Source organism: Crocuta crocuta, unplaced genomic scaffold (genome assembly GCF_008692635.1).
Source record: "Crocuta crocuta isolate KB4526 unplaced genomic scaffold, BGI_CrCroc_1.0 scaffold332, whole genome shotgun sequence".
In the NCBI taxonomy this organism is placed as follows: Eukaryota; Metazoa; Chordata; class Mammalia; order Carnivora; family Hyaenidae; genus Crocuta; species Crocuta crocuta.
The window spans coordinates 1,354,584-1,371,239 of NW_027532025.1; the positions used below are offsets into that span (position 1 = coordinate 1,354,584).

The following is a 16,656-nucleotide window of genomic DNA, read 5'->3' on the forward strand; positions in this document are numbered from 1 at the left end:
ACTTTGATTTGAATCTCACCTCAGTCACTTGCTGGCTATGTGAGCTCTGGCAAAACAAAAACCTTTCTGAGCCTCAGTTTCCACATCTATAAAATAAGGGTAATCTATTATATATAAAATAGGGATGACGGTGATGATCTTCATCACCTTTACTGAGTTTTTGCTTTGTTCCAAGTTCTGCCAGCCTTTAGTAAACTATCTCAGCCTCACTACATACTACGTTGCCTTCTAGAAGTGTGGTTGTAAAGTCGGGGTCTGTAGCCAAGAGCTCAGAACCAGATAGCTTCGATCAGTTGAGTTGATAGGCAGAGGGATGCTAAATGATGACACAAAATCTCAAAAAAACTCTTTCCACTTTAGGGATAGCCAGATCATTGACAGGTAAATGGCAGGCTGCAGATAGAGGTCTAGCAGGGCAGGGAAAGATTTGTGACTATACATAAACGTCAGAAATTTGGGGCCTGCAGTCAAACCTCAACTTCCAAGACATCACAAATAACTACTCCCAAAGATGTCCAGAGCAAACATCTAAAAGGTCACAATAGGGTCACCTGAGTGACTCAGTCGGTCGAGAGCTGACTTCGGCTCAGGTCATGCATGATCTCATGGTTCATGAGTTCGAGCCCTGCATCAGGCTTATTGCTGTCAGTGCAAGGCCTGCTTCAGATCCCCTGCCCTGGCTCCCTGCCCCTCTACCCCTTGCTCTGTCTCTCTCTCTTTCTTTTAAAAAAATAAACAAACATTTAAAGGGTCAAAATAAAGGCAGACATGAAGAGAGGGATAGGACCCTAAATGCATCAGATTGGTTAAAAAGGATAGAGAGAAGAAAACGAAGTACAACAACCTGCTCTACTCCAGGAAGTCCCCATTAAGACCCAGCATAGCCTTAGGGAGGAAGTATGGCTGAGGGCAGCACTTGGGGCTGCTGATGGGGAGGGGGGTGGGAAGAGGAGCCCTGTGGCCTGAATTTATTCCTCAGTTATCTTTAGATTTCTGTGACCCCTGGGGTTAGAGATCAGGGGTCCTTCTCTTGACTTTAAGAAAGCTATTTAGCCTCGGTGCCCTGGTTTCATCTTTAAAACTGGGACAATAAAATGATGGCACAATTTGCAGTGTGCTACTATGTATTTGTAAAAAGGAATGGGGAGCTGGCTAGGTACTGGCACAGAACAATCTCCAAGACACATCAGTAAGTGAATAAAGGATAGTGCACAACAGAGTGTATGGGATGCTCCCTCTGGGGTGGAAGAAAGGTGGTAAAAGAAAAAAAAAGTATATATATATGTATATAGTTTGCTGTATTTGTGCAAAGGAAATTCTAGAAAGATGTACGAGAACCTAAATGTGGTGGTTAACTAGGTGAGGAGGATGGGGAGAAGGGAGGAAAAAACTTTTCGATAAATACCTTAGAAAAATCAAATATTTAAATTATTTTAAGTAATAACAGGAGGATAGCAATTAGAACATACCTCATAGGGTTGTTTTGAAGAATAAATGGAATAATCTATTTTAAGAGCTTAGCATGAGGCCTAACCCATAGCAAGAAATAAATACACATTAGTGGGGATTATCATCTCTTCTTGAGAAAGAGAGTGGGAAGGATCCCTTCCTTGGCCTCTGCTTGCAGTTCAGGGGCCCAAAGAGCTAGAGACAAGTTGTAGGAGGCTGGCTGCTAGACTTTCACTGAGGTTTTAGATGCAGAATGTCCGTGATGACTTGATTTCCTCTTTGATCATGGAGCTGTGTCCCGAGGGATCCAGAGCAAACTGCTCACCCAGAAATATCGATTGAGCCTTCACCCAGGAACCATAACACAGTGGGCTAACAGGTATGGAAAGGTAGAGAAATACAGCTTCAACTCAAACAAAATCTGTCCGTGACTCCAGGAATGAGAAGTGATTTTAAAAACAGGCATGCCTTGGAACAAAACATGAGAAAAGATGAACAGATGCCAATGAAATGTCACTTTCTTTCATGGTGTTGCTAAAAATGCTTTAATGTCCTTAAAGCATACACCTCAGTGGATTAGTTGGAAATGCCACAAAGGAATGAGAATAATAAAAATAAAAAATGGGCTCGGAAGAGAACCCTTTATGTAGTCACAAGATTAATAATATATGATTTTGTTTTGGTTTTTGTTTCCTCCATCTGCGCTGAAAAAGAATATTTAATAATCAGATACAAAAGGTAGTAAATGATAATGAATCATGAGTATTCAGATATTGTAACCCAAACAATTGTTCTAGTATTGCCTGTGTTTTACTGAGGGTTATGCTAAGTGGCTGACAAAATAAAGACTAATTTTTAGTTCCTTTAGGATTAAAACACATAGCATTTGGAACACAGAAAAATACCATTTTCAGCACTCGTTGGGGAAATAGCACACAACTGATGTCTTGGTTTGGTTAAAGGCTTCCTTTAAGTAGGTTCTATAAAAGGAGCAAGCGGACAGGGGTCCAGGAGATGGTGATTAGGAACCCCTTGTGTAAAGGCCATATGATTGTTAGCTACAGTGTTAGCTGCAGTGGCTCTGACAGATTTGAGCAGAAACTCTGTGTCCATCCACCACTAGTTGAGTAGCTTCAGGCAAGTTACTTAGCCTAGCCGAACTTTAATTTTCCCATCAGTAAAATAGAGAGAATTATAACCCACCTTGTAGGGATATTATGGGAATCCAAAGAGATAATGTATTTAAGATGCTTAGCATAGTGCCTGCAATACAAGGGATGTTCAGAAAACGTCAGCCCTTATCATTATCATCTATCTTCACATTCATTCAGCTATTCACAAAACCATCACTATTAGGGAGCATTTCAGGTGAAGCTTTGGGTTGGGCAAAGGACCCCCAAGAATAAGACACAGTACTTGTAACACAGGGAGTTCTCAGCCTAGCAGGGGAGATGGACGAAGGAAAGCAAAATGGCACTGCGAAAATTAGGATAGAAGTCAGTGCCAGGCACACTGGGGTATAAAGAGGGAACACTGTAGGGATGAGGAAAGGCCTTCGTGGCGGAGGGGATGCTGGGATGTAAGGGTTAAAACAGGTATACATATACAGCATTTGGGACAAAAGCAACAGGAAGGCACAGACACTGGAAAAGAGGAGTGAGAAGAATGGTGTGAAGAGGTCCGGTCCAGGGAACGAATAAGGCAGCCTGAGGTAAGTCCAGAAAGGGCCAGGAGGTTCCTCATCTTCACATAGGGCTGAGTACACGAAAAAGTTTTTATAATTTGGTGTGTTTGACAACTCAACTTCTTTAATTAGAAGTTGAAAGTTAGTCCGCAAGGCCCTGCCAGGGGACTGCCCTCAGACTGCTCCATATTATTATGGTGGAAAGATAATTTTGTACAGCCTTTGCCAGCCTTAGAAGAAACCCGCTCAAAGAGTGATTTGCCTGATCTTGCCAGGACCTTATCCTTCTTTGCAAATTCAATGTTGGCTTGGGGTAAGGACATGTCAGCAAATTTGCTCTCCCCCTGCCCCCACTTCTATTTTGCTTACAAATCTTCTCTTAAATAGGTAGTGTCCTTCAGCACAAAAGGATTAGCAGTGTCAGTATTGATTAAAATATGTCTTTTTAAAAGGAGGAAGATATGAGGGGCAGCACCTAGATAGCTTAGTCAGTTACGCATCTGACTCTGTTTCGGCTCAGGCCATGATCTCACGGTTCATGAGTTCGAGCCCGGTATCGGGCTCTGTAAAGACAGTGTGGAGCCTGTTTTGGATTCTCTCTCTCTCTCCCTCTCTCTCTCTCTGCCCCTCCCCCTCAAAATAAATAAACTTTAAAAACATATTTTAAAAAAGAGGAAGATGTGAATTTGGTAGGGGGGATATCCAGACACATATAGTTTCAAATATCTTTGGCTACTTAACAGTGGTGAGGATTTTTTTTAACCCTTGTGAATCTCCACTTCTTTATCTATAAAGAGGTAGAATTTGATCTATCTTATGGACTGGAATAATTAATACCAATTATCTACTATCAAGACACAAATAGTGGTCATCATTACTTCCTGTAAAAGTAAAGTAGGGGATTTGGATAGCAGCCTTGGCAGAGAGAATTCTGAGTCTGCAGAGCAGAAAGATGCCAGGAGGTGGAGGAAGCCAGGTCAACTTGTACTTCTAAATTGTGCCATGATCTGACTGAGCTGGACATAGTGAAAGCTCTAATTCCTGTGCGTGGAACTGAGGTTGGAAACTCTATGAATCTCTGTCTCTCTCTCCTCAGTATATTGAAAGCTTCCCTTCGCTAGGCTGAGTTTCATGGACCAATAAAGGTTAACTAAAGCAGTTCCTCTCACAAGTTTTCAAGTTACTTTAGGTCTATAGAGCTGGCACAGAAAGAAGAGTTAACAGATGAGGTTTGCTAAATACAAGCAATTTTTCTGTAGTCCGTACAGATGCACTTAGGAAAGGATGTGACAGAAAGACAGCAAATGCACTCTGCTGGTAAGAGACTGCAGTTCTTCCCAAATGCCCTATAAATGGTAATATAATGATGCCTCAATCCAGCCCACGGTGAGGAAAATACATTGCCCTCTATGGTACATCTGAGCTGTTCAGGCATTTCATAGACAGGACTGAACTCTCATACAGCCCTAGGAAAACCACATGCTCTTGCTTTTTAATCTGGCATCTTTAACTGGTAAAAACTCATTACCTCTTTAAGCTACAAATGTGTTTATAATGAAGCTCACTTATGATGAAATACAAAGAGAATCTTTTAATGTATCATAGAAATCCCATAATTTGGATCCTATAAACCCACTGTTGAAAAAAATTAGCATCTAAGAAACAAAATGGTACTTCATTAACCTAGGTACATGTAATATTTAATGCCAAGCCTTAATGGAATAATATACATGAAAACCTTAGCCAAAACCAAAAAATTACATTTCAAATAGTCTGTTTTTTTACATGCCAACTATCTTGAAAAGCTTTGGTTTCCAGAAAGTTGCAAAAGCTATAGTATAGTCCAGCATAAATGACCCATAACAAACTAACCCAATGCTGATCATAACAATATTACTTATAACAGTGAAAAAAACAGACACAACTTAAGAGTTTAATAATGACAAACTAACTAAATCAATAGTGTCACATCCCTATAATGGAATCCTAGATCTCTTTAAAAGTAACTTTTACAGAAGAAAAGGAAAAAAAGGGTAATGACATGAAGAAATGCCCACAAAACATTAAATGAAAACAGTAACTATGATACCAATTTTATAGAATTTAGAAAAAAGTTGCAATGCTCTAACATAACAAAATCAGTAGGTATCATTTGCTGGTTACTTTATTTTTTCTAAATATTTAATTTTGTAAGTAAAACTCTGGAGGTCAGTGGAGGTATGGAGAATTCATCTGAAAGCATAAAAAATTTGGCCAATATTAAAAATAATGTTTGTAACATATAACATTGCTAAATGCTGATCTATGATGTAACTGAAGTAAACCAGGATAGGAAGGTTTACATATAGTATAAACTGCTCTATATATTTCATGCACACAAATCAAACTGAAATTACATAGGCCAAAATGTCAAATAGTGTTACCTATGGCTAGTAGAAATTACAGACTGTTTCTTTTATCCTTTTTTTCTTTCCTTTTTATTTTAGGCCTCAGTATATCCCAAAGTTTTAACAATAAACGTGCAATGCCATTATAATGAGGAAAAGTTATTATTTTTTTTAAAAAAAATAACAGCAGAAAAAAATAAATGTACATTAAAGTCACTCAAATATTGTCATACAGACTAAACTTCTAATTCTCTGACTCCAAATCTACTTTATTTTCCATACTACTAACATTTAAAAAATACTATTTAAATCTAAGAAAATAATTCCTATTACCAATTCAACAAGGTAGAAACATTCACAGTTCCTACTTACTTCCATTATTTTTTAAAGTGCACCATTAAAAGACTTGCAGATCTGCTGCCAATGCATTTTCTTTGTGAAAAGGAAACCTGCATAGATTCAAAATTACATGAAGGCTTTTTTATGTTGAAAAGTAGATCTAATGGTTGAAAGGCCAAGGAAGGTATATCTACAGTCATTATGTAAGCCAACAAAATTTTCTTCATTTAAAAATTCATTCAACAATCTTTATTAAGCTCTTATTCAATTTCAGGTATTGTTCAAGGTGCCAGGGATATAGAGGCATCTGCAAACAGGAATGGAGATAGTACATTCCTTTCAGGGGATATATTAAAGCGTGGCTGGCTGGCCACTTGGCAAGCATGTTCTAGAGAAGATCCAAACATGAGAGGTGGCAATGACCCATGTCTTAGTCTGGAAACCTCTCATTCTCACTCCCTGCCTTCTCACTCTCTCCCATGCCCACTTCCACAATCCCCTAGAAAGCAGAGCCAGATTCAAAGGCTTGTATGTGAAACTTCATTTTGAGCCGTGATCCCAGCAAAGAAGATTGAAGAACCAGGGAGACTGGACAGAGAAGGAGGGAAAGGCAATGTAAGCAGATGTCATTGTGCTACTGAGCACTCTTGTAGGCAAACTGGGATTCAACCCTTCCAGGACCTTCTGAGGAGTATCCATAATGCAATCAGAACTCTCTCTCTCTAAAGGATGAGGAGACGAGCCTCTATGCACCAATTCCCTCCCACTTTCAGACCATCAACTTTCAACTATCAAGAGTTGCCACACAAAGTGTCAACTTCCTTGCACTTCCAGTTTTGTGCATGCCGTAGTGGTGAGTAGACTTTTGGGCAGAAAGCAGAGAGAGGTGTGGCCGCTGAGGCAAGGTGGTGTCAGGTTACACCTGCATAAAGCTGGGTACTACCTCAATACCTTTAGTTAATGTGGCAGAAAAGATATAAAACTGAGCATAAAGATGGCATCATCTGTGAGGTTCTTCTAAGCCATATGGGGGAATGATAATAACAGTAGTAACTAATACTTATTGAGCATACATAGTGTGAATATGTTTTATCACTTAATCCTCAAAATAAACTACATGAAGCAGATGACACGTCCACCTGATTTTTAAATACAAGGAAACAGGCTTTAAGAAGCTAAGTGGTCTGCCTGATGTTATCAATAGATGGTAGACTGAAGATGAACTGAGGGACTAGGTCTAGCTGAAGAGCCCAAGCATAATACTGCCTCTCTCAGTGCCCATGAACATCCAAGTGTCTCCAAAATGGGTCAGCAGAAGTAGGAAACAGTTACCCTTCAGAGTTCTGTTTCTTTATCTGTCTCTAACCACAGTATGAGCTCCTTCAGGGCTAAGATTGTGCCTACCCCAGGCTTTATGCTCTATCTCCAGCACTTAGCGGTGTATGAAATATAACAAAGCACAACATTTGTTAAGCCCAGTTGAGTGTCTCTTCCTCACAGTCATAGTGCTTCTTGAGAGCAGAAACTATTTCTTATTCATCTTTATATCCCAGCATATGTTTGTTGACTCTGACAGAATGGAATTTTTCAGAAAGTAGAGAACATCATGGTTAAGAATGTGGATTTTCTCTCTGAGCAGACAGAGTTAGAGCCCCACCTTTAATACATACTAGCTGTATAATCTTGAACAAGCTAGGTAATAGTCTTTCTAGGCCACAGTTTCCTCATCTGTAAAAAGGCTTGATACTATTTGTATTTCCTTTATAGGGATGTTGTGAAGATTACATGAGATACATACAGAAGCATTCATCATCAGAGCCTGGCACATGGCAAACATGAAATATTAGCTATAATTATCATTACTGGAAATTCCGTACTATTAATATTTACAGTGTACTTGGAATTCCTAAGCCAGATTCAAGGGCCTTTGGAATGTCCACTGTAGCACATATGGGAAAAGCTCTAGAACACAAAGTATCTAGTAGATGGACAGTATCTAGCACATAGCTGGTGCTCAATAAATATTGGTTGAATGTTACATAAGGCAGTGAGCCACATTTGTTTTTGGTAAGAATCATCAGCACACATACTGAAAATGAGTAAATTCACTATAGGTTGCTAACTACCATCTCACAGGAAGAAAGTATCAGTATTTCAAGTGATATAAACAAAGAGGAGAAACAGCGATATAACCTATGGAAGGTGTGAAGACATAAAACAAGGCCAGAAATTTGGGACTAATTTTCAAGACAATCTGATCACAAACTTCTTCTAATATTTGGATTTATATATCTCCCCAAATTAAGTATCACTTGCATGATGTGGTCAAAAATTGCTCACTTTGCAATATTTCCTGCCTCATTCTTATTCCAGAACTACGTATTTTCTTAAAATACTGGTTTGGGGGCACCTGAGTGGCTCAGTCGGTTAAGTGTCTGACTTCGGCTCAGGTCATGATCTCATGGTTCATGGGTTCGAGCCCCATATCGGGCTCTGTGCTGACAGCTAGCTCAGAGGCTGGAGCCTGTTTCAGATTCTGTATCTCCCTCTCTCTCTGACCCTCCCCTGCTCATGCTGTCTCACCCTCTCTCTCAGAAATAAATAAAACATTTTAAAAAATGTTTTTAAAAACAGTACTTGCTTTGTGTTAATTAATTATAATTTGAGTTGAGATTCTGAAGACTTTGGGATTTATTTTAGTGACATTATTTGAAGAAATGTGGAACCCAGATTCTGAGGGAGAAATTGGGTGGCTGAAAGACAATGCCCAAGATGGTGGGCACTTTCTTTGGGTCATGACAGAAAGATCTGGTTTGCATCCCAGTCTTCCATATACTATTAGAATGACCCTGGACAAGTTATTTCATGGCTCTGAATCTGTTTTTCATAATTTCTAATATGAGGTTCCTGCTGCCCATTTCCCTAAATTCACCTGAAGCTTTGTTGTAAGAACATATGCAGAGTGCCTGGTGTGTGACATGTATTCAATCATTGCTCATTCCCTTCCTCCCTTAAAAGGTAAGAAATAAGCAAGAGTCTTAGGGTAGCTGCCAATAATAATCATTCTCTTAGGCCCTCCTCTCAATCTAGGTCATGCAATCCTTCACCAAAAAAGTGTCTTCCTGAGAGGAGAAAAAAAATTCTTAAATCAGAAGTACACGGGACCAAATTTTGCAAAATAGTAATAATAATAATTTTTTAAACAAGATTGCTCATTAGGCAACAAACCACATTGTAAGGTTCAAGTCAACCTCAGCATGCTTGCTGGCTGGCTAATCTTGGCAGACCTTTAAATCACACTGGCTGGAAGATGAATACAGCACTTCATTCGGCATCATCATGATTAGCACTCTAGTGCTAGTAATGCTCCTTACACTGCCCATGATGTTTGGTGGCTGCATTGCAAGTCAGAAGTTTAATTTAGCTTTCTGAGCATCTGCAGGTTTTGTTTTCAACAGGGAGCTGCAGGTTACATAACTGTCTTGGCTTCTGCCTCAGAAGGTGAACCGTTGACTCTCTAAATTAACTGTTGATACAGATGGTCAGGAGCAGAGCTTGTTGTACATGGAAGTGATTTCCCCCTAAATCATTTGGAAGGTAATGAGATAGCTCTTGACCTCTCCAGACACTTGGCAGAAAAAACAGGAGAAAAGTTATATGCATAACTAGGTAGATATTGAAAGAAGAAACATAGTCTAAAAAAACCTGGCTAGGATTTCTTTTTTCAAACTTCGTTGCAATGCACCCTATTGTTGTCCATACTCCACTGGATTGGTCTGGATAATCATTATTCTGTGGGTATTTTGCCAAGGGCTTTTATGGAACGGTGTTAAACAAAGGGAAATGCAACATGATGAAATGGGGCTCCTGGGAGCACATGAAAGCAAATGAGAGAGGAATATAAAGTGTATACACTGTCCTGAACTTGTCTAACACATGCTAAATTAGGTTTGAATTAGCATCTAACCTCAGCCCTGAAGGTACTTTTTGTCTACTCAAGGGGAATACTCGTAAAGCAGATAATTTCAGTACAACATGCCAAATGCTAAAATAGACAATTTTTAGGAACATAGAGGAGGAGTAACAGAAAGAGCAGGGGATGATTAGACACTAATTAATATGCAGTTCATATAACATGTACCTATTTGCAGATATGAGTGATAGAATCAAAGCTTGTATCTGGTATAAGGACATCATGTAGTCAGTGTAATCCAAGGCTTAGTCTTGTATTTAAATTTTCAGACTTCAAAATCTATGTGTTTTTCTAGTAGTGACAGGAAGCGGAGGGCATAATAAAAAGAAAATGTAAGGGGTTGGCAGGGAGGCAAGTGGGTATAGTTAGTTTTTAGTGTATTAGTTTTAGTGGATATAGGATTTCTATACTGCAAGATGAAAAAGTTCTAGAGATATGCTGTACAACAGTATGACTATACTTAACATTACTGAATTGTACAGTTAAGATGGTTAAAATGTTATGTGCTTTTACCATAATAAAAATACTAAAATGTAATATTATATTAATGAAGCATTATAACATAAATAAGTGAATAACTGTCATTGATAACATAATAAACATAACTAGTATGTGTGGAGCACTAACTATGCTAGGGGCTATGTCAGACATTTAACATGGACTATCTCATTTATTCTAACAGCCTCTTTTGACAAATGTGAAACCCAAGGCTTAGATTAGGTAACATGCCTAAAGTCCCCACAACTAGAATATGAGCAGGCTGGACTGTAAAACCATGGCCTCAACAGTCACTTTCCATACCGACACATCTTTTTGAACTATGCAATGAAACTAGGCAATTCAAAATAGATACACATCCTGTCTTGCCTTGTGCACACAAGAAGAATTAGATAAAGAAGATGACAACTCCTCAAAGGCCAAAATGAAGTCCTCGATAAACTATCTAAAGGGAAGATCATGTGAGCCGGGGTCTGTAGACGCTGTGAAGGTCAGTGGAGGCTTTACATTGCTGAGGGGCAATCAGATACCCAGCCTCCCACTGTTTCTCCTCATTTAGACACCTCTGTGGGATCATTAGCTGCATACGGAGGTCTTTCTAGGTAACAAGATGACGTCTGTCTGTGACTTGACGTCAAGTGACTCATTTCACTACCGTCATGTAGCAGGCACCTCAGTGTAGATCAAGTTCACCCTGTGGGAGCCCTGCAAGTTTCCTGTTGAATTTTATATTTATTCTGAGGTAACTGCATTTGACACCCTGGGCTGACTAATAGCTATGTGTGACCAAGATATGTACCAAGCGAGCCAGCTTTTGCAGTTGTGAAGAAAGTTATAAACAGAGAAACATAATTGGACACTAGGAAGAAGGTCACTGTGAAAATACCATGTCTAGACTGCAGTAAGAGAGGGCAGAGTAAGAGCATGGGTATTTCTATCACCTGCCTTCGTATTTGGGGTGACCATACTTGTTAATCAAAGTATTGTCCATGGGCGAGCATGCTAGAAACACTGAAGCTCAAGACCCAGCCCAGAGCCATTGAATCAGAATCTGCATTTTGATAGAATCCCCAGGTGATCCATGTGCACATTATCGCTTGAGAAACCCCAATATAGAATATACACATTCTTATTTTTAAGAATTGAGTGTTTACTGGGGCACCTGGGTGGCTTAGTCATTTAAGTGTCCAACTTTGGCTTAGGTCATGGTCTCATAGCTTGTGGGCTTGAGCCCCATGTCAGGCTCTGTGCTGACAGCTCAGAGCCTCGAGTCTGCTTCAGATTCTGTGTCTCCTTCTCTCTCTCTCTCTCTCTCTCTCTCTGCCCCTGTCCTGCTCTCACTCTCTCTCTCTTTCTCTCTCTCAAAAATAAATAAACTTTTAAAAAAATTAGAAAAAAGAGAATTGAGTGTTTACTAAACATGTTTAATTGCAAATTAAATGACCATATAAAAAGGAAACAATAATTGAATATACTAGGCAAGATTATCATACTAGTTACACAATCTTTCACAGTAGTTTTTCTGCTTTAATTCTTTTAACAACTTTCAAGATCTTACCTGTCTTCTTAACGATAAGGAAATTGTGCAAAGAAGGCAGTGTATTCCAGCTCTAGATCCCCAAATTCTCCCTGGAAATCACACTACCACACTAGAAGTATTCAGAAGGTCACTTGAACTTGAAATGGTCAGTAAAAGTAGGGCTTGAACTGAGACTTGGAAAATGAGTGAGGTTTGTGTAAAAGAGGGATTGCTAGAGTAGAGAAACAACAGACACAGGAGCACTTGGGGACTGGCATGTGAAAGTATTTTTCAGGGCAAGGCTGAAGGAAATATTTAAATGTGGGGTTCATGTCCCCACAAGAGCAATAAGAAGAAAAAATGAAATGATGATTGAAACCAGAGCATGGAGGGCCTTGAAATCTCAGCCAAAGGGTGTGGTTATTTAGTAACTTGGCATAAGGAATGTATTTTCAGAAGAGAAATTATTCCAGTTTAATTCATTAGGGTTTTACTGGAGATTTTAATATGCAGTGGTAAATTTGCTTTAAGAATAAGAGATGGACAAATTCCAAGAAACACTTTAGAAAAACTCTCTCTACACTACTGCGACGATTGCATCTTCTGTAAATCTGCACCTGCTTCATCTACTGCTGGCTGACATCACTGTTTTCTGACAGGAGCACACAGTATTTGCCAGAGCACTTGAAAATGTGCAAGGATGAAGAGAGCATTAGCTAGGAACACAGATGTCTTTTAACTCGGGCAGTGGGTTGAGGATTCATCTCTAAAGGATCAAAAAGAGGGTGGAGTTAGTAAAGTTGCCAGGGTGGACCTGAAAATATACTAATGGGTCAACCATATGCAAGTGGGAATTATTTTTGTACTGAGGATCACATATACAGGGGCATTTGATTCCTAAGCAATTAAATGAAAACAAATTGTTGGTTGCTCTTTAAAATTAAAAATAGGAAACACAAATGTAAATGAATACATTTACACTAAACACCAAAAAACACTAAGAGCCATAAAAAATCAGTTTAATAAAATGTGAAGATGAAGAAAACAAAGAAATAAGAAAATTGAGGAAGAAAAAAGAGGACTAAAATGTAGGCAGATGCAGAGGAAATGGGGAGAAAAGCAGATAAGGAAGGGGTAAAAGGCAAAGAAGGCATGATGGGAAGATAATTTATTAAAATTTATCAGGTTTTTGGGACACCTGGATGACTCAGTCAATTAAGCATCTGACTCCTGATTTCAGCTCAGATCATGATCTCCCAGTTCTTGAGATGGAGCCCTAAGCTGGGCTCTGTGCTGACAGTGTAAAGCCTGCATGGGATTCTCTTTCTGTCTCTCTCAAAATAAATAAATAAACATTTTGAAAACTTATCAGGTTTTTAACATCATTATCTACTTTAATAATCATCTAACTTCACGTGATAGATATTATACCCATTCCACAGATAAGAAAACAGGATACTACTAGCAATTAAATAATTTTCCCCAAATCACAATGATGGTTAAGTGATGGTTAAGAGATGGAATTCAAACATTCAATCCATTAAACCCCAGGAGGTATTGAAGTAATGTCAATCAGAAACCGTGCCACAAACTTCTCTGTTAGTAAAATGAGGCCGTACATATAAGACTACTGAATATAGTAAGCACAACAAATAATAGCTATCAATCTCCAGAGAAGGATTAGTTAACATACTAACTAACTACTGATAACTACAATTCTAAATCCTTTTTGCCTCTGGGTCCAAGTTTAAGGATCAAAAACTCATGATAATCCTTAGTGTTTTAACAAAGAATCCCCAAATCCACCAGGAACAAAATATTCCATAGACTGAACCAATGCTTTCTACATACATATATGTCCTATTAATGTTCAATGTACATAGATGTACATAAATGTACTGTGACTAACTAAATATGCCATCATTAAAATTTAATATCATTTATCATGAAGTATTATCTCTATAGACAAAATCTAAAAATATAACTACTCTCAGGTAGTTAAAAAGAGAGTCCTTGTATTCAAAAAGCCTGAGAATGACCATGAGTGTAATTCTTACAGTATTTCACACACAAAAAAGATCCATGACAGTCACCAGTTAAGACCTACATCTGACCTGTTGACCCTGATATGAACAATCTTCATGCCTGTCTTCTCAAAAAGTGTCTTCCCTACTATCCATTCTGTTCACAGCAGAGATAAGAGATTTTTTTCTAATGGTGTTGCTTTTGTTACTTTTTTGTTTCATATCACTTAACTGGCCCCAGCGCCTTCAGACTAAAGATCAAACCCCAGCTTGGGGATAAAAAACATTCTGTGATCTGGGCTCTCCTTAGCAATCCAGACTCCATCACACACTGGTCTATGTCCAAGTCAACTGAACTCCTTTCACTTTCTAGGAGAGGCCGAGTTCTTCTTGCTGTCTTCCTTTTCTATTTACTCTTCTTCCCTTTTTCTATTCTTCAAGACTAATTTCTCAAAATTGCACATCTCCGCTTTAACATTTTTTTTCTGCAGGGAGGATTCTCTGATTGTTTTGTCAAGCTGAGTTAAGGGTAGCTTGCAAGATCTCCATGGCACTGATTGCACTGTATTGCAATTGCCCCATAATTGGAATCTGAGCTCTGTGAAGATGCAGACCGTGTCTGATTTGTCCTCCGATGCCTCATACTGTGCCTAGCACCTAGCAGATGTTCAATAAAGATCTGCTGAATGCATTTTAAAACTCCATGGAACGAATCCTATCTATAAAGGCAGGAGCAGGGTTTTTTGGTTTATTTGTTTGGTTTTTAATTCTCTGCAGAAGAAAACTGTGTGTAAATAAATCTATAACTAGAGCCCCAAGCACAGAGACAAGGAAGTGAAGAGAGGAGGGTCATTAAAATTGACTGCAAGGAGCCAGCAGCCTTGGTAGCAGGTCCTGGGGTCCTTGGCCAGTTCCCTTACCCTCACGTCCTGGTTTTCTCTACCTAACCGGTAGAATTAATACCATTGCTTATTTTTTTTTTTTTTAATTTATACAAGAACTTCAAAATCCCACAGTGAGTTTTATATAAAGCTGGTGACAAACTTAATGAATAGTTTGATGCGCATTGGTTTAGATGTACTATGTTTTTAACATGGCTTTTATGTAATATGTATCCTTAGGGCTGTATGAACAGCTCAAAGTCCTTTCTAATTGCTCTCCAAAATGCATTCTAAAAAGAATTAGGTCACTGACATGGACTAAACCCATTTTATAGATAGAAGCTTGAAGACAGACGGTCAGGGCTGACATCCTTTTGAGCACACAACAGAAGGTTTTGGAAAAGTGATGCTCTCTCTCTCTAATCCCACTTTTCTCTTTTGCCANTATATATATATATATATAAAGATTATTAGTAGTAGTAGTAGTAATTTCTACATCCAACATGGGGCTCACACTTAAAACCTTGAGATTAAGAGTTGCATGCTCTACCAACTGAGTCAGTCAGGAGTCCCAGTTGTTGCTATTTTGTGAATCTTTCTTCTTCTACTAGACTTTTTGCTCCTTGAAGACAGGGGTTAAGTCTTACTTTCCATTTTGTCCAGACTTAGGATCTGGAAATGTGTAGGCATGCAAATAATGTTTGCTGAAATGTTCGTCTAACTCTTAAAAGTTCTCTGCTAACCATGTTCCTAAGTTTACTGTCAATGAAGCATCTCTGTCTTGAGGTTTATTGAAGAAAATTTTCAGCTTCAAAGAAACAAAACTTTTCTGTTGTCTATCACCTTTCCTCCCTTAATTCTACTAATTGGACACTCTGCCAAACTTCTTCAGTGCAATCGAGCTCCTATCTTTTAAAGGATGTGCAGGCTACCTCTCTACCTTAAAAAGTCTTAGATATTTTTCCTTTGAAGCTATGGAAGAACATGATTTTCAGAGCTGGCTCCCAATGATACAAACACCGATACAAGTTGACTGAAAGCAATCATCTGCATATTTTATTTTATTTATTTTATTTTATTTTATTTTAAAGTTTATTTATTTTGAGAGAGACAGAGATAGTGTGAGGGGGAAGAGGCAGAGAGAGAGAGAGAAAGAAAGAGAGAGAGACCGAGAGAGAAACCGAGAAAGAATCTCCAGGCTCTGCACTGCCACCACAAAGCCCAATGTGGGGCTTGATCTCATGAACTGTGAGATCATGACCTGAGCCAAAACAAAGAGTTGGATGCCGAGTCACCCAAGTTCCCTTCAGGGATTTTAAATTTAAATAAATCATCCAATGAGTTAAATGTTTGCTTTCCACCTTAACAACAGAGGACCTGCTTCAGTATATTTTTCAAATAATTAACACTTCATTATTAATGCAGATGTGAATCTGGAGATGAATGGGTTACTGCTTCATCTTAAAGAAGGCTGCTAGAGAGAGAGAAGTGGCTGACGGTTTTGTGGGGGGCTTAGTTACACGCTTCAATAGTAACTGTCAGGAATGAGTAGAGAGGGGAAACAAAAATAAAAACAAAAGCAACTATTCAATTAGTCCAGATGGAGTAAAACATCCCATAAGCTAATTGATTATAGCTATCATGACAGCTGATTACAGTCTCTGCCTGTAAAAACAGAAGGCTTAAAAAAAAAAAAAAGGCACACACACAAAATGTACTGCCTTTCGTTAGTTTGTTGGTGAAATAACCTCCTAATAGATGATGCAATGCAATCCAGCCCTTCTGTGGTAACAAACAAAGTTAACCCATGATGTGGCAGTTGGAGTGGGAGGACTGGTCTGCTGAGCACTTTGGAATGCCTTGGGAGCCAAATGCTACCTCACACTGCTTGTGTAAAGACAG

General features: G+C 38.8%; 1 protein-coding gene across 9 annotated transcripts in view; it reads right to left on the reverse strand.

The window, feature by feature from the left end:
- The window catches only part of DLG2 (discs large MAGUK scaffold protein 2), a 1,377,464-nt gene that overhangs the window by 218,313 nt on the left and 1,142,495 nt on the right, over nucleotides 1–16,656 (reverse strand). The window lies entirely within an intron of this gene.